The sequence below is a fragment of the Microcebus murinus genome, chromosome 17 (genome assembly GCF_040939455.1).
Source record: "Microcebus murinus isolate Inina chromosome 17, M.murinus_Inina_mat1.0, whole genome shotgun sequence".
Lineage (NCBI taxonomy): Eukaryota > Metazoa > Chordata > Mammalia > Primates > Cheirogaleidae > Microcebus > Microcebus murinus.
The window spans coordinates 8,329,041-8,354,849 of NC_134120.1; the positions used below are offsets into that span (position 1 = coordinate 8,329,041).

Genomic DNA, 25,809 nt, shown 5'->3' on the forward strand with positions numbered 1-25,809 from the left:
TTAGTTATAGCCGGATGTAGCCGTGGTTGTGGGGCTCCTGCAGATCTCTGAGATGGAGGAGAAGGTGGGCACTGGCTTCAGCACCGAGGCAGGGCATGTGCAGTAGGCTCCCTGCACATCAGGGCTCAGAGTCTGCAAATGGCCTATCAAGGTCCTCCTTGATAGAAGGCCTGCTGCCTTCACTTGGCAGGAGGGAGGCTGGGGGTGGGATGTGGAAGGCGGGAACTGGCCCATGAAGTCAAATTTAGGCAAGATCACACTCCTCCTCTGCCTCTGCTTGATGTAAGGGAAGGCCTCCTTTAGGCAGAACTGGGTGGTCTTCAAGAGATAAGTCACGCAGATGGTGGGTGAGTGGAAAAGCCCAGCCTCACAGAGGACCAGGACCTTGCCTCCCTTTCCCTGACATAGTCAATGCAGTCCATTGCTTCTCGAAAGTGGGGGGAGCTCATGTCAGCTGGTGGCTGTCCTCCACAGGGACCCATTTGTAGTGTAGGTGGGTCCTGCAGGCCTGGGAGGTCTGCAGAGCTGTGACGTGTGAGTTGGCCAGGAACTCACACTTGGTTGCGTGGTAGGAACTTCCAAGGCTGAGCAAGGGAAGAATTTCAACTGGGTGCCCTGGACATCAGCTGGCCTATAGCTGATGTTAGCACTGGTTTTCCACACTGGCTGATGAGGGCTCTCTCGATTTTAATCTGCTTTCATGAAATTGATCTTGCATTCACACATCACTTAGGATATTCCGAGGAGAAGATCTCATATCCCACATTGAGGAAGTAGACCTGTGGGCTGGTGGGCAGCCAGGTAAGCACCATGTACCTTGGCACTTTCCCTGCACATTTCTGCCCATGGTGGCTGGCAGAGCCACACTCCTACAACAGCGCATGGCCAAAGGTTGGGTTTTATGCACTGCATCAAACAGGCTCCCCTGCCCCGAGCTTCTTGTAGCATTTGGGAGACACTGGCAGTAGATTGCGGGACAGTGGGGAAGGAGGATCAGGGCATGTATTCCTGCAGCTGCCTTATTGCCAAGCTAGATCCTGTGGCTCCTGCCAGAGGGTCAACCTGGGTTTGTTAAAGTCAAGTAACTGTCCCTCCACTTGCCCATTCAGTCCTGGGTAAAAACTGCTCATGCTGCTCTCACCTTGGAGTGCTTCACCTTATTGGTTTCTCTTTACCCTTTTACATTGTTATGATTATAGTGTCTGCATTAAACTATCATTAATCACTAATTTTGTGTTGACATATACTTTTTGCTGGAAACCTGAAGGATAAAATAATAAATACTAAGACTGGCCATAAATGAGTGGGGTGGAAATCTCAAAATGGGATTTTGGAATCGGGTTGCACAAATATTGGATGAGCATTAGCATGTCAATAACTTACTTGCCAGAAAAAAAAAATGAGACAATGTTAATATGTGTCATGTGGTAGTGTGACATTTACTTAACTTGTCACTATTGATGGCATGGGGTGGAGGGCAACACGGGAAGAGATGATATGGCTGTAGCGCCCATGTGTGATGGTGAAGATGACATTATCACAGTTGTAAAGCGGCCGCACCACTTGTAGCTGCCCTAGAAAGAGCACGCAGAGAAAAAGACAAATGAGACTTTAATGCTAAAGCTTGAAGTTCTAGAGCTGAAGTTTAGCAAATGCAAAGAGGTATTATAGTATCATGGCTGTGAAAACAGTGTGATGAACTGAAGCATGATGAGCGTGGAGATAAAGAAGAGGAGGAAACTGCAGAAATGTGGACAAGAGATAAGAAAGGCTGCACTAGGCTGGGAAAAGTAAAATTTCCCTCTGTGGGGAAGGAGAGCTGTCCCGTAGCTCTGACAATAACTGTTGTCTGTCTGTCCTCTGAATAGCACCCTTGTGTGTACCTCTGTACTTACAAGGTTTCAGAAGAGAGTGAGATGAAATTAAATTTAGGTTGGCAGATTTAACATTTACGAAATGTTAGAATTGTAAGTGCTCCGGGGGAACATAAAGATTCCTCTAATTTTGTAGACGGAGGTATATATGGCATGCGTTGTAGGCAGCAGAACTCTTTCATCATCGCCCAGGTGGCTGGTAGCCCATACAGAGGAGTGGGTCAAAGTAAGTCATTAATTTAAAAAAAAAGGATGATTGAGGGGTTGGAAAGACACATGGAGGAATTCAATAATTGCAGATCTTGCATGGTAAGTAGGAAAGCGTAGGCAGGTGCAAAAGAGTTAAGAGTGAGAGATCACAGCTTAAACTGCAGTGGAGGTAGGAGGAAGGAGGGGGTGTGTATTGACAGGTTTCTCTCACAGCTTTATGCTCTGAGCTAATTACATCTCAACTTTCGCCATTAACTTTAGTGTAATAAATTTTAGTTGGTAGGCAAACCCCTTAGTCCATTTTTAAGATGTTTGTTTTTAGCTATGCTAAATGCTTAATATATGAAATACGTATAATCTTAAAATAGCTATAACTTAACATGTGCAGTACATGCTTAAGCATTTTTTTTTATTTTAGTAAAAAAAAATACCTTGGAGGTTACACATATTAAATAGCAGGCTCACTTTTAAAAGACATAAATGCTTTAGGATTTTGCTTTTCCCCCACATTTATCTATGACACACCACCAAATGTAATATAGTGGAACAAAATGTCATTTATTTAAAAATCTTTTATTACCTGGAAAAAAGAAATTGAATTTCATAATTCAATGAACAAAGTTTATATTGCACATTACTTAGAAGCAAATGCAATTCGATAAGTCAGGTTTCAAGATTAAATTAAAGACAAGTGAAATCTAGTTTATTCTTTGGGTAGAAACATACCAAACCTATAAAAAAACCCAAGTGAAAAGAGTAACCTAAGATAAGAGACTTTAATACATAAGATAGCAAGAGACACTTTTCACCGTATTGTATTTTTCTTTGTACTTTGCATTATAAACATAAATAATAGCTTACAGTAACTCGTGTTTTTAAATGACTTTTTTGTTTATTTTTTAAAACTTTGATTTATTTTTTTAAATTGACAAATGTACATATATTTATGTACAACATGATGTTTTGTTTTGACATACAGGTATGTATACATTGTGAGATGGCTGAATCAAGTTAATTAACACGTCCATTACCTTACACACTTATATGTATATAATTTTCCTCTAATTTTTAAATTGTAAAAAACTATAAATGCTGTTTTAAAGTCTTAGTCAATACAGGATGTTGGAAACAGAACAGACTTTAGGGTTCTGATTTCTTCTCTAACTATACATTTTATTTATACATTGTTATTTTATGTCACATTAGATTATATTAACATCATACATTATTGTATAATATAGTAAATATAATACTATATGTAACATCATAATCATCATATGATGTTACATATACTATATATAGTATTATATATTCTTTAGAAATCTAGCTATAATACTCTGAACTTCATACCTTCAAATGGGGATACTAGTATCAGTATAATAGGATTATTGTAAAGATACATAGTGTCACCCAATACTGATGCATTAACTAATTCCAGGAACATAATTAATGAATTCCTAATATTTACTTCTTGTTAATTTAATCATATACAGTGTTGCAAAGAATTTTTAACCATAGTCAACATATTAGCAAAGTAAGTGCACTTGCCACTCTGTTGATAAAGTCATGGCTTTTGAGACAAAGCTACAATGTAAACATAAATTGTCTGGCATGTATTTTTCTCAAAGCTATTGATGCATAGATTAGAATCACTGAAAGTATTAGAGCTTAAATTCTACTTTCATTTTTGGACCTGTAGTGTTGTTCAGGAAGAAAATGACTTTCCAATTTCACATAGTTATAATACATATACATTAATTCACAGTTTTTAAAAAATATCCCATAAACCATACAGATTTTCAGATGTGTGTATATGTGATGGGCAATGAAAAAAGTTTAAATTACAGAACTTTTAGAAAATTGGGTTTGAGCATTTACTCTTAACTTCTCAAAGAGAAGACTACTTTGTCAATTCATATACACACACAAAAAAATAATCCTATTATTTAATAGAATCTAATTAGGTTAGAGATAGAAATTTTATAATTCCAACTCTATCTAATAATTGTATGTTGATTGTGTAGTGTATAATGTAATGGGGCCATTTGTTACAATGGTATATAAAATAAATTTTATATTTCTACTCTGCAATGAATTTTATCCTAATATATGTGATAGGTTGGCTACGAAAATATATAAGATGTTCTTCAGACTATAATAATCATATAGTTTCACAAAAATGAATTCAATAGATAATAAAAAGTAAATAGCAAGTACTGAAATATTGTTTTGGATCAGCTCCAGATGCTATAACAAAAATACTACAGGCCAGGTGCCTTAAACAACAGAAATTTATTTTCTCACTGTTCTGGGAGCTGGAAAGTCCAAGATCAGGTTTCTGGTAGGGTTAGGTTTCTGGTGAGGTCTGTCTTCCTGGATTGTAGAGGACCACTTTGTTCTCACATTACCTTTCCTCTGAGCAAGAGCAGAGGGAGAAAGAGAAAGGGTGAGAATGAATCTCTTCTCCTAAGGCCACCAGCTCTATAGGAATAGAGCTCCTTCCTTTATGACCTTATTTAACCTCAACTACTTTCTAAGGCCTATCTCCAAATACAGTCACATTAAGGATTAGGGCTCTGACAGATGTATTTGGCGTTGGGAGACATAATTCAGTTCATAGCAATCATGAAAAAATGTGATGAAGAAAGAAGCACTTGGAATGAAATGGGAGTCTATGTAAGAACCCAGTACATAGATTTGGAAGTCATACTCTGATCTAAGTGGAAGAAAGACTATGAATATATTAAAGACTTGAAAGTTCAGGCATGCTTGCAGAACAGTGAATATTATAATTTTGCTATAACAGAATATAAATTGGGGAACAGTCATAGAATAAACAGGAAGTAATGTTTAGTTACTTACTAAACATTGGAGGATGTTGGAGGATCTTGAAGGCTAGTCTAAAGAATTTTATATAATTTAAACATCATAATAAAGTCATCAATGTTTTTGAGCATGGGAATGTTACTATTTTGTCTTCACATTAGAAAGATTCTTAAGATGAAGTATTTGAAATAGATTCAAACAAGAAGAGCTTGGAGTATGGGAGACAGATATGATGAATTATTGCAATAGATTTTATCAAGATTAAATAAAATCATAGCTGGAATAATAGCTTTTATCTCTTTTTCTCCACCAAACTTGCTGATCACATGGCCAATGCCTTTCCTTACTATCTAAGCAATTCAATTTTTCACCCATACTTCTCCATAAAGGTCACTTTCTTAAATTTCATGGTTGGACTCTTAATGCCTGAATCCAAAGGTTCTTTCTTAATTTTCCTTATCCTTCAGTGAATTATTTCTCCTGATTTCACTTCAGTAACTTCTTTCTCCTTCTCTCCCTATTCCCTTAGCTTTCACTTGCTCATCTTGCTTCTCATACCCCAACATGCATGTTTCTCTGAGGTTTTCAACTGAATTCATCTTCTTTGTTATCACCCATCCATGGGCACAATCACCTGCCCTCTAATCTGAGAGAACTACCTTTACCTACTATGTATCCCCCGCCTCTACCTGTAGCCCAGTGTTCTCCAGATTCCAGATCACTCCTCCGTCAGCCGCTGGGACCCCTGCAATCAGTCACCCTCATCTGCTACTGATTTTCCCTTTCAAAGCAAACTTTGGGTGCTCTATTTTTCTTTTAAAGTATGTTCTTTTTTGTTTTGTTTTGTTTTTTTGCGGTGGGTGGGTATCTAGGCTCAAAATCTCAATGTAACTCCACTTTTTAAAAACGAGTCTATGATTTCCCATATATTAACTGATAAAATAGCTTTTGCATCATTTTGTTTTGTATTGTTTTGGTCATTATTGCTAATATTGTTATTATATTTATTTAATTTTTTTTCTTTTCTTTTTTATTTCAGCATATTATGGGGGTACAAATGTTTAGGTTATGTATATTGCCCTTGCTCCCCCTGCCCCCTCGAGTCAGAGCTTTAAGCGTGACATTGGTATTAACTGAACAACACCTAAGTGGACATATAGGTATATTAATTTTTAAACCCACCTTATACTTCCTTTCATGCTTCATACTTCTCCAGTGAAATGAAGCATTCAATCCCTGGCTTCCTCCTAAGGTGGATGTATTTGCCTTCTATTTTCCTGAATTAGAAGTTACCATATCTGTGCTTCTACATTCTATAGCATCAATTTTTACTGCACTACAATACATTTCTTTCTTTTTTTCCCCCTTCTTCAAGCAACTTGATCAAAGCTAATTTGTCTGCCTGTAAAAAAAAAATTACCAAGGGACTGCACATAGCAATAATAGCAAGAATAATGATAAAAATAGCTAACAGGTATTGATTACTTAATCCATAACAGGCTGCTCTTTTAAATACCACTTATTCATTAACTCATTTAATCCTCACAACTTAAGTGAAATAGCTATTATTATCCCTATTCCTGCAATTTGATTACATGCTTCCTTAAAACGTCCCTATATGATTTGTGAAATATCTATCCTGTAAATTTGACACACTGTCTGCCGTTTGGTGTTCAAAATGTCAGCCATCTCTCCTGACACTTGTGTAGATCAATTGGTGGAAGCATTGGTAAAAACTTAGGATGAGTGGAGAGTGTTATTGTTGAGTGACTATCTTGGCTTGAGGAAGAAGGCCCATGGGTAGACCCAAGTTTTGTGTTGCCAAAAGCTGATGCAATTTTACTGTTGTCTTCAAGGAAAATGACACACATTTTAAAAATGGCAAAGTATGCATGGGACTTGGAAAGGGCATTTGTAACTGAGGGGTCCTGCAACTTAAGCTCTATGATCTCTGCAGTCAAGGAATTTTTCAAAATACGACTTACCCCATGCAATAAATTCTTGGGGGATTGCCCAGCTTTTTGAAGTTAGTGTTCCACAGCTGAAAGCTGCAGATGACCACTATTTCAGTTAGGTTCTTTATGCATAGAGCTGATGTCTCTTGTTTGGAAGTTGGAAACTTCAAGCAAGGGGACTTAGGAGGTGAGGACAGACCACAGAATGCTGACTTGCGTAGGTTCCTAGACTGCTGCTACCTCTCCCTCTCTTTTCTTTGTCTTTTACAGTCTTTCCTAAATTTTATAATCCTATAATTCAAAGGAATCCAACTGTAGTAATTCTATAGAGAGTAGATGCCATAGAAATCTCATCTTATAATCAATTTATATATGCACTCAAGGGATTGCTGAAAATATGGACCCCAGGTGAAAACATTCTTGGGTGATTGCCCAGCTTTTTGAAGTTAATTTAAAGGTTTATCCTCTTCTGTTTTGCACAAAAAAGGAAAAAATAGTGTGATTCCATTGATAAGTGAATTCAAAAGTGCTAACATATTATGTCTTTTCAGAACTTTCCTCATTATTGATCTCTGGACTTCCTGCTGATCCACTTCTTGCTTTGATGGTCTGGTATCATTTAATTTTGATGTTTTGGGTTTTCTACTTAGGGCAGGTTTGCCAGTCACAATATAATTAAGTAGACAACTTTCACATGCAACTATCTATGTGACTACTACATCAAGCTATTATATATTATTCTGGAAAGAAATTTCTATTTAAAAAGTTGGAGATAAAAGCAAGATTTCAAAATCTCTTTCTGAGTAAATGAGGTTTTTTTGTTTGTTTGTTTTGTTTTTTTTTTTTTTATTTCGGCATATTATGGGGGTACAGATTTTAAGGTTTCAATAAATGCCCATTTCTCCCCTCCCCCCACAAGTCTGAGTCTCCAGCATGACCATCCACCAGATGGTGGACATCTCACTCATTATATATGTATATACCCACCCCCCTCCCCCCTCCCACCTGCCCAATACCCTATTACTGTAGTACCTATGTGACCACTTAGGTGCTGTTCAGTTAATTTGCTGGTGAGTATATGTGGTGCTTGTTTTTCCATTCTTGGGATACTTCACTTAATAGTATGGGTTCCAGCTCTAACCAGGAAAATATAAGATGTGCTATGTCACCATTGTTTCTTAGAGCTGAATAGTACTCCATGGTATACATATACCACATTTTGTTAATCCATTCTTGGATTGATGGGCACTTGGGCTGTTTCCACAGCCTTTTGAATTTGCAATTATGAATTGTGCTGCTATAAACATTCGAGTGCAGGTGTCTTTTGTGTAGAGTGTCATTGGATCTTTTGGGTAGATGCCCAGCAATGGGATTGCTGGATCAAATGGTAGATTCATTTGTATCGCTTTAAGGTATCTCCATATTGCTTTCCACAGAGGTTGAACTAGTTTGCAGTCCCACCAGCAGTGTAGGAGTGTTCCTCTCTCTCCACATCCACGCCAGCATTTGTTATTTGGAGACAGATCACAGTGGAATAAAACTAGAAATCAACCCTAACAGAAACTCACATTTCTACACAAAAACGTGGAAATTAAACAACCTCCTACTAAATGATTACTTCATAAATGAAGAAATCAAGATGGAAATAAAAAAATTCTATGAAGAAAATGACAATGGAGAGACAAGTTATCAACTCCTCTGGGACACAGCTAAAGCAGTTCTAAGAGGAAAGTTTATCTCCATAAATGCCTATAACCAAAAGACAAAAAGATCACAAATAGACAATCTAACGAAACAACTCAAAGAGCTGGAAAAAGAAGAACAGACCAACCCCAAACCCAGCAGAAGAAGTGAAATGAACAAGATCAAATCAGAACTAAACGAAATTGAAAACAGGGAAGCTATTCATGAGATTAATAAAACAAAAAGTTGGTTCTTTGAAAAAGTAAATGAGTTTTTTAATATAATGATATCAATTGATAAAGATCATTCTGTCTTCAGATCATGCCATCTTATACTTCCTTGCTGAAGTTTTGTGTTATAATTAATGAAAATACAAGAAGCATTTACTATGCATTATGGATCTGAACACAAAAATATTGCACTATTGGCCAACACAACAAGAAACATTATCCTATGATTTTTTGTGCACCAAAATTATAAACAGGCTTTGAATTAGATAAAAGGTTAAAGAAGAAAAAGTTACAGAGAAATAAAAATTTGGAAAAGCTTGATTGATCTTGAAATATGATTCTGTTTACTTCTTCAGTTATTTTTCTTTCTCTTCTCCACTAGCAAAATGGAATCTTTATGTGTTATTGTTATTTCAAATTACAATGAAATGTGATCTCTTTTTCCTGCTTCATTTATTTATTCTCTTTTATCCCCTCTCCTATTTCCCCTGTTTCATCATAAACAGTTATTATAAAGTGTTTGATCTGTATCCTTGTATTTGCATGTATCATTAAAATGTGGTGGCCTTTTGTGTGTATGTTTTAAAAATATGTTGTTTTTTGTAAAATTTACAAAACTGCAGAAATGTTGAAAGATGAATAAAATAAAGAACTGAGATTTAAAATTGTTAGCATTTTGCCTCTTCTCTCTCATCATCTCAGTCTCTCTACTCTCTCCCCCACCCTTTCTATTTATACATATTTTTAAATTTTTGGCTAAAAATAAATTAAAGACATCTTAACTCTTCACCCTAAATAATTTAGCTTAAATCTCCTAATAATACTCACCAATATAAACACAATGCTATTTTCTCACTTAAAATAATTAATGTAAATTCAATATCAATTAACATATAATCCATATTCAAATATCTCTACCCCACTAAAAAGATCTTTTATTATTTATTTTTTCAATCCATGATCCAAATTGTGTTTAAACGTTGCATTTTATCTTTCTTTAAAGCAGAAGGATCTTCTTCTCACCTGTTGATATTATTTCTTTTTAGAATGTTGGATTTTTTTTTTTTTTGGAGTGGTCATATTCAGAATTTGTGATTATTTCCTGGCCACTGAAGTTTTTTTTTGGTGTGTGTGTGTGTGTGTGTGTGTGTAATAACACCACATAAATGATATTGTTTACCTTTAGAGCATCACATTAGCTGGTGTAAAATGACAGACAGGTTGCCCTCTATTGGTGATGCCAAGTTGATCGCTTATATTGCATGGAGACTGCTAGCCTAGTCCAATATGAAAGTACTTCCCCCCTTACAATTCATAGATTATCTGGAGGTGATATTTTGAGATTTTCTGAACATATTTTTCCTCAAAACTTTTCACCAACTTTTTTATTTTTAGTATCTATTGATGATCTTTGCCTGAACCAATTATTACGTTGGGAGTTGTGAAACAATGATTTTCTAAATACTGCTCTTACTGTTCCTCATCTGTGATGAAGAGCTTACCCTTCTCCTGCCCCTCCGCTTTTGATCCATTGATGTTTTTTGGTTTTAATTTTACTTTATTTTATTTTTATTTGAAAATATTAAGGGAGTACAAATGTTTTAGGTTACATGGATCACTTTTGTAATGCCTGAATCCTGGCTATAAGTGTGCCCATCACCCAAGTAGTATTCATTTTGCCCTGGGACACAGAAAGTAAAAGTGAATACATGAAAGTACAACAACTTGTTGAACCAAAAAGCTAGAAAGGGCTTAAAGAGATAACAAGGTCATGCCAAATGCACATAGGAGCCAGCCCAAGGGGATTCTACATGCAAAATTTAGATCAATTTAAACACACACAAACAAAAAGAAATGATATGCTACAGTAATAGGGTATTGGGCAGGCGGGAGGGGGGAGGGGGGCGGGTATATACATACATAATGAGTGAGATGTGCACCATCTGGGGGATGGTCATGATGGGGACTCAGACTTTTGGGGGGAGGGGGGAAAATAGGCATTTATTGAAACCTTAAAATCTGTACCCCCATAATATGCCAAAATAAAAAAAAAAGAAATGATAGCAAGAGATGGTTATACATTATTAAATTTTTGTACAAGTATAGTGTAAAATTTCAGTCTCATGTCTTTTTAAAGTTCCTTCTCTCTACTTCCCTTATGTTAGTCTGACTTTGAACCTATTTACTTAAGGTTGAAGAGTGTGTGTGTGTGTGTGTGTGTGTGAGTGTGTGTGTGTGTATGTGTGTGTGTGTGGGGGAGAGAGAGAGAGAGAGAAAGACAAAGAGACAGAGACAGGAGAGATAGAGAAACACAGACAGAAAGATAGGAGAGAGAAAGCATGTTTGTTTTTTAATCTTGAGAAATTTGAAAGTTTTCTCCATTATCATATCCCATATGGAATGTTGTTTGTGGCACAGAGAAAAAAAATGGGATATTCAAATTCAAGGACACTACAGAGTCAAGTAAACAGAAAAATACCTGACCAGGGTGAATAATTAAAACAATAGTTAACATTTTGCAGCTCATATTAGGAAGAAGAAACACATCAATAAAGATTGTGCTCATGGTATATTTTGAAGATCTAAAGAAGCAAAAATTTAAAATTTAAAAATAATTGCTAACATATATAGCTAACTAATGTGATAGACACGCCTCTATGTATTTTACTTATTTACTCTAATCTTCATGAAAAGGCTTTAGGGTATTACTGTTATTATCTCTTATTATTTGAGATTAGGGAACTGAGGAACAATGATATTACTGATATATAACATGTTAAAAAAAGAGGAATTGGCACTTGTTCTAATTAAACACTATGTAATAGTGTTAATTAATACTTAATATATTATTTTGATTTTAAAAGCAATATTATTTTTATTGAGTATAATAATGCTAACAGCATAGTAACTGGGAGATAATGAATCCTTACTATTCATCATATCATTTATTATTTACAACAACTCTGAAAATTGCACAGAAAGTTGTATCTTTTTATCTTTTAAGTAAAATGAAATAGGTTTGAAGGTAAGATTAGAAAATGTTGTGCAACAGGATATTGGGATTGGGTCAGATGTTATTGTGACAAGAAGAAACTGTAACCAAAGAACAGGAAAGAGTGAGCAAGACTTTCAAGTAAAAAATGATCACAATGTATGAAGACAGCTTAAAAGTTTTGCAAAGAAGCCAGATGTCTCACTGCACGTGGGTGTCTCAGCCATTGCAAGGTTAGTTGTAGAATCCTATGGGAGGCAAGGCTCTCAAGTGGAAATAAATTGAAAGCAGTTTTAATTACAATGTTCCTTGACTTGTTACTGAGGAAGGCAGACAATTGTACGTGAAGAGACTGGTAAATCGTGTTCTGGTTGTGTTTGATTCCTCAGTCTATAGTTTGAAACCTCAGAACAACATGCTGCCTGGATAGAGAAGCAGCAGCCGTGAACCAAATGGCAAGGCGGTGTAACCTATGTGCTCAAAGGGGAAAAGTTGACCTCTCAAGACATTGATCATTAATTGAGAGAATCAGGAAGCTCAGGCTACAAAAGTTTGATTAATATTTTTCATTAGTTTCTTTGGATTAGAGATCTTTTCATTTGCATTAAGAAGAAATTATAATTTTCTAGTCCAGCACCTAAATATGACTTTCTTTACATATTTTCTTGACTTGGCTCTTTTCATGGCTTTCTTCATTTATCCAGGCATGATCAATTGGGTTTTATTATTTCCCAGGTGTGATAGTTCATTTTATGTATCAATTTGATTGGGCTCTAGGGTCCCTAAACATTTGCTCAAACATTATTTGAGCATGTCTGTTAGGGTGTTTCTGAATGAGGTTAACGTTTGAATGAGTAGACTGAGTAAAGCAGATTGCCACCGCCCCTCCCCCACCTCGTGTGGGTGGGTCTCAACCCATCAGTTTAAGGCTGGAATAAAAAGAAAGGCTGACTTTCCCAAGAGTAAGGAGGGAGTTTCTCCTACCTCACTGTCTTGAGCTTGGGTATCATTTTTTGTCCCCTGCCTTTGGACTTGGACTGAAACATCCGCTCTTGGGTTTTCAGCCTGCCAGCTTTTTGGACTAGAACTCAGCTCTCCTTGCTCTCAGCCTCGGGTCTCAGACTGAAACTGCGCTTCTGCAGACCATTGCAGTCATTAGACAACTGCAGACGTTAGGACTTAGCCTCCCTAATCATGTGAGCAAGTTCCTTACAGTAAATCTTTCTATGTAATATATACATCCTATTGCTTCTGTTTCTCTGGAGAACCCTAATACACCAAGTTTTTGTTTGTTTTTTTTCCTTATATGTTAGGAATAGAGCAATTGACAAGATGGTCGAGTCCCAAGCACTTCCAGAGTAGTGAGCGTTATCAAATACACGAATTGAAAAAATAATTTAAATTTGTCCTGTGTGTCTAATGGAAATTCATGTTAATATTAATTTTTTTCTTTTCTTGTGTGTCTTTTGAGAACATAATTTTTAAGAGTAATGGCATTTTTCTGACTGAAGGGGATATTTCAATTTGATTGAAATGCCAAATATTCTGCACTATACATTTTCTATATTGGATATTTAATCATGCTAATATAGTTTGACTTTCCCCAGGTTTGAATTTGATAGCAACATTCTAATCCTTACATTGATAGTAAGTAGAATAGTAATTCTCTATTCTAATATAAATTCAGATTTAATGCTATTTTTTAAATGGGAATATTTCTAATTTACATTTTGAAAGATATGACAGTAGAATGAACAAAACTACACAAAAAGGATTCAAACTTCTATAAAATAAATAATGTTTGTAGGTCAAATCCCACTTCTGCCATTAGCTGACTGGCTAATGTCAGATAATTCACTTCTCTCTCTCTCTTTTTTGACTTATAATAATGGGGTTTTACTCTGAAGTTTTCTTTCTGACTGGAAAGGCAGATTTAATGACTTCCTCCCCTGTGTATTCATTTATTTATTTATTGTTTTGCTTGTTTACTCTTATAATCAGGCATGTCTCTTTCCCACGGGGCTATTTCTATGTGTCCTGCCTACCGCAGGAGGGTTGAGCTTCCCTAGGGCAGCCGCCCTCACTCTCATTCTCCCTTCTAGCTCCGGTCACCAGCAGGGCCTGGCACATATCCAAAGTGCCCGAAATGCTGGTGGAACTGAACTGAATGCTAAGGTCACTTTAAGTCCTAATATTCTGTGATATTTTGACACTTTAATTTTACCATTTCCTGCTTCTTCTCTAGAGGCTGAGCTCCTTTAGACTGTCCGTGAGTACTGTATGTTCTTCCTGACCCTTCTTTGTTCTGATTATCTTTTTCCGCACAGGTGGAACAGTCAGAATATAATTAACTAGACGCTTTTCATATGTAAATACCACAGTGATTACAATACCGAACTTCACTGAGTATCACAAATAATGAATATTTTCTACATGACGATTCAAAGATTAGATAGAAATACTATGACTTTCAGATTTCTTTTATTCTTTCCTGTGGACAGTCGTATCTCTTCTCTTACGTTTTCTTTTGAGTAGGCATTCTACTTAGTAAGAAAACTCTTTCAGTCTACTGGCCCTTAACATCTTCCCTTCCTGCGCTATCTGAGGTGCCATCTGCCAAACTTGATGAAAATGCTAATGGAACTTCCTCTGGGCTTGCCAAGTGATTCTTTGCTCCTCTGGGATCTCATATTGAAAACAAATATCCTGATGCAAAATAAGAGCAGGGGAAGGTTCAAGAATAAAGAAAGGCAACAAGGTTTTATCAGTGGCTGCCAACACTATAAATCCAAACCAGCTATTTAGCATAACTAGTGCTGGTTTCCCAAAGTAAAATGGACCGTGGAGACAGCACTGACTCTCTGCCAAGCACTGATCTGCGCATCCTACAGGCGTTAATTCATTTAATCTTCAAAATGAACTTGTTTCCAAAAACACTATCATTATCAATATTGCAGAGATTAGGAAATGAAGGTGCAGAGAGGTTTAGCAACTTGGCCGAGGTGATACCTCCAACAAGGAGCCTAACAAAGGTTCAAACCCTGTCCAAGTGGAGATAACCAATGTATACAACTCCTAAAAAATACTTAAGAAACCCTGTTTTCCCACATGCCTCATGTTGCAAGCCCCATTGTCTCCAGCTGCCGCTTTATTTGTTCACGTCAGCCTAGGCTGAAGGAACGTCCTCTGTGTGGGACATTGTCAGTCTTGTGGCACATGGAAAGGACTTCACAATTATGAGCTGGCATGTCAAACATCTGCTGAGAAGTGACACACATCACTTTTGTCCACCTTTTTGTTTTTTTAATTTTTCTTTTTACTTATTTATTTATTTCAGGATATTATGGGGGTACAAACATTGTGGTTACATGTTACGACTTTGCCACACCCAGTGAGGTATCACAAGAATGGAAGATTAGACTCCACACGTCCACCTTTTATTGTCCATAGCAAGTCACAGGAATTCAACAGTTTGGTCATAGGTGATTCACCCTCAGCATAGCCTCTATATATCACATGGCCAAGCCTGATGCCAAGGAGAAACACTGTAAGTCACATGTAATTTTAAACCATGCACCAAGCCTGACATCAGTGTGGTAGAGAAGCATGCTCCTTGTCCAGGGAGTGTTTGTTCACTCACTTAGTGGGTATTGAGTCAATAGACACGACCAAGTTGGTTATAGCACGTGTTTATTTTTTATTATTATTTTTTTAATCTCTCTCTCTTTTTTTTTTTCTTCGTTAGTTGGCACAAATAAGGAGTACACTGGGAATAGTTCTCAAAGCAATGTGTCTCTGAACAAGGGCATTGGGCTGGTTTTGTGGCCAGAGGATAATGAGGCATAATGTGATACGATCTGGCCATGGGGGTGACTCCAAGATTCAATCTAATTTGATGTAATCAATCCTCCATCCTGCCATTCAGTGTCCGCTTCTTAATTTAGTCCCCATTACTCCGTCCAAGCACTTAGGTTCCACTCGTGGTTGCAGGCTGGTTCATCTGGGCATGTTCCGGTTACCTGACCTGTGACCTGGGGGCAACTGAAAAACAACTAATAACTTTGTTACATAAAAATTGAGCCAGGTTGGTCTGATGTGGTTACAGGAGGAGCAGTGGATATTTTGAACGGGAATATAATCTACTGTTCTTGTGACACTCATGCCAATAAAATCTCATTGGGTGTCTTTTTATATGTTTTATGACTGTTGGAATTTCATCTTCTGTAAATCACCTGGGAATATTATTTGCTTATTTTTCTATGGGTTTGCTTGCTTTTCTTATTGAAGATCTACATTTTTTTTTTTTACTATTTTATATAACAAGAAAGGCTATATTTTAAAATAGGGACAAAAATAAACTTAAATTATATGGATATAATTACATAATATAATTATGTAAGGAATACATAACTTAGTAAAGACAAGAATTTGACCATGCCTGGAATGTAATAAATTCTCAATAAACATGAGTTATTAATTTTTAATATTGTGGGTCAGCAAACTATAGTCTATGGGCCAAATCTGGCCCTCTGCCTGTCTTATGAATAAAGTTTTATTGGAACATAGCCACACTCATTTGTCTAGGTGTTGTCCAAGGCTGAGGGGAGTGGTTGCAACTGAGACTGTATCTCCCACAAAACCTAACGGGTTTATTATCTGTCCCTTTTGTTGGGGCTCAGAAACCAATACCCAAAATATGGCACTTGGACACACTGAACTGAAGGAGCCTTGAGGTCTGTGTGACTGTCATCCCCTTCCTCTCACCATCTTTCCCAAAGCACAGGCTTTATCTGCCCAAGATCCATATCCATCAAGGAGGGCAAATATTTTTCCTTCCCCTCCCTGTCATCTCATTATCTATTGCAGAAAAGAATACCAAGAATATAACTGAACCTGAACAGACTCGTTTACAATATATTACCTGTCTCTCAGACTCAGCCAAATTGCAAAGACTACAAGTTAAGCTGTTTCCAGATCCATGCATTTTCACCAATAATTATTTATTGCTCAACAGAATTCCTCTTCTCCCCCCTCTATAACCTGTTTTGCCAGAATTCAAGCCTCCATTATTTCTGTAATCTTAAGATTGTATATAAGCTTCTGCACCTAATTAGGGGTTTGAGTCTTCCTTCTGAAGGCTACCATGTACATGCTAAATAAATATGTATCCCTTTTCCCCAGTGAATCGGCCTTTTGTGAGTTGATTTTCAGGGAATCTTTCAGGGTAACTTTTCCCTTGGCTCTAACACTTTACAGAAAAAGTTTGCCAACCTCTGATCTAGACCAATGAATTAAATGGCGATAAAATGGGCACGACTACTCCAGTAAGCTTTAGGTCCTAAAGGCTGGTTGTAATCTCTACCCTAGACCTCAGAATTTAATGCAATGTTTGATATACTATTTTGGCTGCAGGAGGTAAAGGTGATTTCGGAGACTTCTGCAAGATCTTTCCCACTATGGAAGTCTTACCCAACAAACCAAGGACCCCTGTAAAAGTTCTGCCAACTATTAATACTAAATATATTCAATACACTAGTAGAGTCCCTGGTCCCAGTGGACCCGAAGGCCAGAAGTCCATTTGTTACCTGACCCTCACATAACCCATACTTTCTCATAGAGGGCCCCCCAGATGTTTTATGTTCCCAGGTATCAATGATTACTCAGACCCTGTGCCAAATAGAGTAAAAATATATGAGTATTTCCCTTTTTAGAATATTACGGTTGCCTAAGCAAATGGCCATGGATTTTCTGAGGATGATCAGAGGGAATCATTACCTTCTTGATTTACCATGGCACTTCAGGGACCATCCTGCTTGGGATCCAGCCTCTCCTTAAGAAAAATGGGTTCAAGGAGAACTGCTTCATGTCTGAAACTGGGCAAGAGATGTGAGTTTTAATGGGGATGACGGCTCTCATCTATTCTTGAATTCTTTTGACTGTGTGGATTGAATAATGTTCCCCTCTGTCGCGCATACATCCTGCCCCTGGGAAAGTCATCCTCTGTTAACTATTTCCACACCTCCTGTGGCTCACACCAGTTGGCTGCTCATTATGATAATTGTAGCCATGGAGGTTAAAACCTCCACCTGTTCTCTATCGCTTTGGGGCAGGTTGCTATCAGGGAGCCCATTTCTGTAGAAGCCTTGCCTACCACAATCCCTGGTCTACTGAAGATAGCTGCTGCTTGTAACAACTATGCCAATGCCAGTAAGACACATATTTCTTACTGCTCTGATAACCCGAAGATAAGCAGTCCTTATTGCCTTGATTTTGAGAGTTTCAGGAAGGCCCTTCCTGAGAAGCAGAGTCAGCTGGCAGGTATTTGGGTCTCAGCTAGCAGAACCAATTTAGCAAATCCTCTTCTATAAATCTTTTGATGCCATCCTGCATAGTATGTCACTGCACAGTTCTGCTATTTCAGCTACACTTAATATGGGCCAACGCTTTTTCTAAGCTTTGAAGTTATCCAGCAGTAAAATTAGAACAGTCTCCTGGAACCCCTGCTAGAGGATTAAATCCTATCTTCTGGGAGTGTTCTCAAATTGAAAAATTCTCTTATCCATTTTCATATTCTCTCCCCATCGATCGAATCCACCACCCTCGGATTCATCGCAGTCACACACAGTTCCTGGGGTTCATGTTAGCCATGTCCTGCAGCCTCTTTGGCGTATTCCCCGTCTCCTCCTCAGCACGCCCCGCAGTTCTCTTGTCAGTTACTGATCTGGCGGCCCGAAGAGAGTAGGGGCTGACCTGAAGATGGAGTTATTGGGGAAATATAACAAAAACAAAAAAATTCCTCCTCACCTGAAAAACCTCTCCACAAAGGTAGAAGTAAAAGAAAACAGTTTTTCTTATTGAATAAGCATTAAACCAGAATGTGATCCTCATCACAGGACACTCACTAAGAGATTGCAAAAACAGGAAGAAATCTCAGCCTTTCATATAGCTAGGAAGGCACTACTCATTACACCCATGATTCCAAAATAAAGGATAACTAGTCCTCAAGTAAGAGGACATTCTTTTTTTTTTTTTTTAAATTCTTTTCATCTTGTCTTTGTCAGATAAGGTAAGAGGACTTGGCAACACAATTTCTCAGGTACAGTTCATCCTAAATTTACCTGGTAATTGGGGTGGCCATCTGTGTTTGCTAATTGACTTTATCTAAAGTAAAGATAAACTTCTATCTTTATCACTAGATGTGGTTTTGCAAATTGGAGCAAGGAGGAGCTGAAGTTAGGTTCCTATCTCCCCCAGAAGGGGAGTTAGGGCTGCTATTTTCCTTAATACTTACATTTCAAAGAGATGATTCTCAGGTTCTTAAGAAAGACATTACTGGGGTTACAAAGTGGGCTAGAGGCTAATTTAGCTTTTAAAAAGATTTACATACATTTCAAAGAGAGAAAGAATTTGACATTTTCTGAAGTCAATGTTCTAAGAAAAGGGAGTGGGGGAGTCTCTTATTCTCACAGGGAAAATTAAGCCTCTTTTTTTTTAACTTGCATCTGTACTTAAGGGTCTCATATTTACCTGGTAGGCAGAGTCCTCATTGTCTTTAGGAAATGTGGAAAGGGACTATTTTTAATTTGAAGCACTTGGCTAATTTGACACGAGCAGGGCCGGTCCTGGCCACTGGATTTGTCACCAAGAAGGTCATTGGTGAATGCTGAAGTCATGAGTCAGAGGCCAGTTTTAAGTGGCTTGAGGAGTGACAAATGGAAACCACTAGATGGACAACTGTGGTATATTTGATCTCTATGTTCAAACTACCTACAAAGTATGAATAAACACGTGACTATATAATTGTCTTATTTTGTTAACATTATTTTAAACTCTGGTAAAGCAACACCTTTTAAAATATCCCACAATACCTAGCATAGTGCCATACCTGACAGCTGCTCTATTTCTATGTATAATATAAACCTACATCTATATCTGTATCTACATCTACATATATAAGGTGATTAGATGACTAAAACACTGCAAGACGATTGCTCTGACCTCCCTTGGTTTTCAATAGCCACACATCAAGAATGCCACATCTTTTCATACTGTTCCTGGGTCAATTCATAACAAAAAGACTATCTTGTAATTATATCTATATCTTGGATTAATACAATGATTTTCTTGAAATATTATCTCATTTATCTCTCCAACATCCCTAGAGGACCAGAGTTAACCTATTGCTCCTTTCTCATATGTGCAAAAAATAGCTGACAATGTATAAGAATGATTTGCTGGGATCTCCAACAGACTAAACATATTGATAATTCAAATTAGCAAGTCATCTTCAGTCGAGAATGAAGGAATTTTCCACATGCTGACATCAAGTTTATCTTTACTGTTATTTTCTACCCTTGTCTGGGGTTTAGCTGTGCGTCCACATCTTTACTAAAAGAATTCAGCCTTTGACCCTATCCCCACTCCCTTCCTCCCTCACTTGTTTGCTCTCTATCTGCCTCTTGATATAAAAATCAGTAATAAGGCAAAGGTTTGTCTCTCTGGGCAAACTAGTTGTGCATCAAATATCAGTGAGGTCAGAACTGTCATGGGGGCTGCATCTTAATTCAAGTATTCTCTGTGAGCACTGGGATAATTCCATCAAGCATAAGACAACAAATGACCAATACCTGGGACCTAGAGGAGAAAAAATTGTCAAGGTAATTAGAAATATGACAGGGTTTGTTTTTTATCCATAAGTTTTCCTGTGCACCTGCTTGTTTGTTACCAACCCAGCTTCTCAAGGTCCTCAGGTCTGTGGGAATAGCTGCCCTAAATGGCAATAACTACCACTCATTCACTGCATGGCCTTTTGTGTCTTATCTTTGAATTTTCCATGCGGCATCCATATATTTACTATGGAAATACACAGATATTGATGAATACCGAAGTGGTGAGGTCAGAGACCATTTTTATGTGTCTTGAGGAGTGAAAAATGGAAACAACTAGACAGACAACTGTTTCAAGGTCTGTTGGAAAAAGAAAGAGGACAGGTGGCAGGAGGGGCCAGGAGTGTTCAGGAGGCTTTTGGTTATTAGCTAGGAAATGACCAGAGACTGTTCAAATGTAGACAAAAAGAAAGCAGTTCCAGAAGAAGAAGGAAGATATGTCCTTGATATCTATTTCCTCTTGTTCGCATGAAAAAGTAAATTTGAAATTTCAAACAAATAACTTAAAGCAACACACTAACTAACTTATTGATATGTTTATTGGCCATGCTGTTAGTTTCTAAATACTTTTTGCAGGTGGATCTGACCCAGAATTTTGTGATTCAATAACACTGGGGATTGTTTAAATTACAGACAAGTCCATACCTGTGTACATATTTTGGAAATGTTTCCCATTTGATGCTGATATACACCCTTGGTTAAGAACCAAGGATAAGACCATGTGGTGTGCAGATTTGAAGACTTGCCTCTCACAAGTCCTTATTAAGCATGACAATCTTGGTATAAAAGGAAGAAAATAAAAAATAATAACATAAAAGTAAAATCCTTAATTAAGGAAAGTGGAAAATTAAAAAACATCACTTGACCATTTGATATATTTGCAAATATTAAATTGCAGTTATTTTTCTTTGTAACAGCAAACTCCATGTTTATTGTTTATTCTCTGCAGTTCCTTTGGATATAAATGTGGCTATTGGCTACTCTTTTGAGAGCTTTGATTTTCAAAGAAGAAAGCATTTGGGAATATAAACAGTTCTTACTTTTAAGGAGCTTTTACTAATGAAACTCATTTGCCTTGCATTGAAAGATAATTAGAATCTTCCTCACCAATATTGTCACTTATACATCTTTCTTAGCTTTCTCTTCTTGGCCTGGGTTGAAAAGGTTAGCAAACTACTTAAAAATTTCTTGCACAGGTCCCAGGAGATAAGTTCCTCCTATTTTTTGTGAGCTGTGCATGTGGGTATACACATAGACTATGTACATCCTATAATTAAATATATATGGTATTGTTTTTGTAACAAGTAAACATGAATGATAATATCATGAGCAAAGACTGTGCCTTTTGAAGAAGAAAATAAAAAAAATCAAAGTTTTTCTGTAAGACTTAGATAAAAAAATAATATTTCTAAGAGAAATGTGCTCTAAACTTCAAACTTAAAAGGAAATAACATTGTCCTAATTAAATTTATTCTTTAAGTTTTAAGAGAGAAAAATACTATTTCTAAAATGACCACTGTGAATGTTATTTCTACATTTTCAAGGCATAAATAGATTCTAAGCTATGAGTCTTCAAATCTGAGGCAGATTATATAATGATTAAAGTTTATTGTTTTAGTTAATTGTAACAGACAATATGAGTTTAATTAGCACATTCCATCTTTCTAGTGCTGATTATCTTAGGCTATCTCAAAATATTCTCAAAATTAGATTATTTTTTCTGTGTTGTTTGTTTTTGTGAGTTGGTAGAGATGATTTTACACAAACAACAGACGGCTTAAATTCCAAAATGTAGTGACTCAAAACTCTTACTGCTTATTATATTTGATTATATCTTGTCTCCCAAATTCCCAGAAGTCAGACATTATATCTTGTACCTGATTTCTCTCTTTATATTCTGCTAAAAATAATACTTTGAAAAATTTGCTATTCATCTCTCAGTTATCACACCTAATGATCTTTGATTTTATTTTTAACATCTTAGAGACATTGGACTTTTATTGCTGCCTCTTCTATTTTAGACATTATTTTACCTTCCTTAGTTCTGTAGTATCCTCTTTTCTATGAACCCTTCTCTGTCTTGTTAATTAACTTCATTTTCTCTTTCAATACCCTAAATCCTGGTGTTCTTCAGGGTTTAGTTCTGAAACTTATCACACATCTAGAAGGGTCTCTTCTGTGCGCGCCACCTTGCAGGTGCTGTGGAGAATACAAGACGAGCAAAACGTGCCCCTGACTCAAGAAACTTGTGATGCAGTAGGGAAAGAATTCATATTCAATGTCCAAAGTTGAATTTAAGCATCCTAGTCTCAGTTCAAGGTTCTCCCCAAATTGATTCTTTTTCTACTTAAACTCACTTGTTTACTCTTCTGTAAAAATGGATTTGTTTTTACTGTTGGCTTTTTTATATGCCCAGGATGGATGCTTAGTCTTGTCCGTCTTTCCAAAGGCTGTGTCTGGAGCTTATTTGACCTTCCCAGGTGATCTCAGAAAACAGGTAGTTAGTAGGGGCAGGGTCTTGAATTAGGTCCAGGCACCACTGTGGGGCATGTGGTAATGGAATTGACCGAAATATAGGTACAGAAAAGGGATAGGGCTTGGGAATCAAGACGACTGGTCTACCACTGAGTCACTTTGTAGACTTCAGGACAAGTTTACTTATCCTCTCTGTGTTTATTTTCTTTATCTGAAATAATCTTTTTTCAGATAATTCTTTTGACAGTTACACAAAGTAATACATATCATATTTTTTTTCAATTTGAAGAGTCATATCTTTCTTCAATTCTGGAAAATTCTCAGCCAACTTCTCTCTATTCTTTCTTTCTGGAATTTCTCTAAGATGTTGAAGCCTTTTGATCTGTCTTATATTTCTGTAATCTTTGAAACTTTTCATATCTTTTCTTATATCTATGCATGGTGTTTTGATATTTTATTTCAATCTAACTTCTTATAGCCTAACCCTTTTTAAAAATACATCTAGTCTATTACAATCATCCATTGTCCTTTTCGCTTCAATACAGAAAGTTATCCTTTTTGATAACTTTGTAATCAAGTTCATTGATAATTATCCTAAGAATTGAGCTATGATCGTAAGAGTCTATTGTTTAACTTTTGAGTTTTAATAACAGAAAGAAAATTAAAATTGATAGAGATACCATAGAATAAGGAAATATGAAACATTCAATAAAAAGAGAGTGATAAATATTATGAGGCATGGTGAAAAGAGCATAGACTTAGGTCAGGATGCCCAGTGTGTAGTTCTTACTATGCCACATGGCTGTCAGCCTCTTAGATGACCCCAGTGATCTCCACCTGCTGATATTCACATCCTTGTGTTGTCTCTCCTCCCCCTGACATTTTTCAGAAATGGTCTGTGTGATCAATAGAACACACCAAATATAATGGTACAGCACTTCAAAGTTTAGGTTATAAGGGACATTTTAGCTTCTTTATTTTTCTCCATCCCTCAGTCAGTCCCTCCTCCCTCTCTCTCTCTCTCTCTCTCTCTCTTTCTCTGTCTCAGAGCATTTGCTTTGGGGGTAACCAGTAGGACCATGTGATAAGGCCTGGAGGCCACTGGCCAATAGATACTTGGTGACCTTGGAATCAGAGCCTCCAGTCCAGTCAAACTGCAGCCCTGACCAATGTAGTAACTGCAACCTCCTGAGACCCTGCACCAGAACTAAGCTGTTTCCAGATTTCTGACCCTCAAAAAATTTTGTGAGATAATAAATGTTTGTTACTTTAAGCATCAAAGCTTTTATTATGGAGCACTAGATAAATACAGCCACTCCATTTTGTGCAGAGCTTTATTTGGAAAAGGGAAATATGACAAGGCAAAAAAAAATGACAATGATAGGCAAACATATCAATAAGAAATTTCTCAGCAAATGTCATTAGGGAATTGTGAATTTAAATAACAATGACATGCCACTACACAACTGTTAGAATGGCCAGAATCCAAAACTCTGACGATAAGAAATATTGACAAGGAGTTGAAATCTTAGGTCCACAAAAAAATCTGCACACAGATTTTTATTGCAGATTTAGTCATAATTGCTAACATGTGGCAGCAACCAAGATGTCTTACAATAGGTGAGTGATAAATTGTGGTAACTCTACAATGCAATGTTATTCAGTGCTAAAAAAATGAGTATTAAGCCACAGAAAAACATTGAGGAAACTTAAATGCATATTGCTAAATGAAAGAAGCCAATCTAATAGGGCTACCTACTATGTATCAGTGGTCCCCAACCTTTTTGGCACCAGGGACCAGTTTTAGAGAAGACAATTTTTCCATGGACAGGGTCGGGGGGATGGTTTGGGGGTGATCCAAATGCATTAAATTTATTGTGCCCTTTATTTCTATTATTACATTTTTATGTATAATGAAATAATCATACAACTCACCGTAATGCAGAATCTGATGCCACCACTGATCTGACAAGAGGTGGAGTTTAGGCAGTGATGCAAGGGATGAGGAGCAGCAGGGAATACAGATGAAGCTTTGCTCCCTTGCACACTGCTCACATCCTGTTGTGCAGCCTTGTTCCTAACAGGGAGTTGGGGACTGCAGTACAGCAACACTGTTTTCTTATAGATGTTTCACCAATTTAAGATCATATCAGTGGTGTACACAATTACCTGGCTCCTTGTATTTATTCCATCATTGTTCTAAGAAATAAAGCCTTTTTTTTAAAACTGGGAAATTATATTTTACTTTGGATTTTTCTATACTTGTTATTTTTATTACTTTTTATTACTGCAATAGTTCAAGAATTTGGAAGATGATACAGCATTTCCTCATTGCAGCATTTTCTTAACTGCTCACCTGGCAGGTTTGACAAAAAGTAATATTGTTTTCATGTTGATTTACATAGTGTTTTTGTTTAAATAAAGTGCTACTAATATAATTAATATCTCATCTTTTGATCCTTTTTCTCGTTATTGCTTGAAGGAGAAAACTATTCCCTGAGGTTGGAATCTGCCATTCTCATTGGCATTTTTATATGTAGATATTTAAAATAAAAAATGCCATTAAAGGCTTTATTTTTTGTCATATACATGTGGGTGTTTTTTTTTTAACTTCCTAGATTATATGTTCATATATTCGTTGCTCATTTTCTCTTGATTTCTAGTTCACTTGTAAGTGAGGAAATAACTGGATAGAAACATACAGACAGATGTTATCAGGGGATCAGTGTTATCTACTACTTTTTCAATATTTTCCAGTTGAGTTATACTTAAAGGAGAGAAGACAGCTCTGCTCACCTGTGGCACTTCAGACAAGTCAGCACAGCGCTGCAGATACAGTGACATGAGCCAGTTCTTTAGTGATTTGTATATTTCAACAGATCTATCCCACATCTGCAT

At 36.8% G+C, this 25,809-nt stretch overlaps 1 pseudogene; it reads right to left on the reverse strand.

Annotated features, from left to right (window-relative positions):
- LOC105879613 (dual specificity protein phosphatase 5-like) lies at nt 1-25,809 on the reverse strand (annotated as a pseudogene).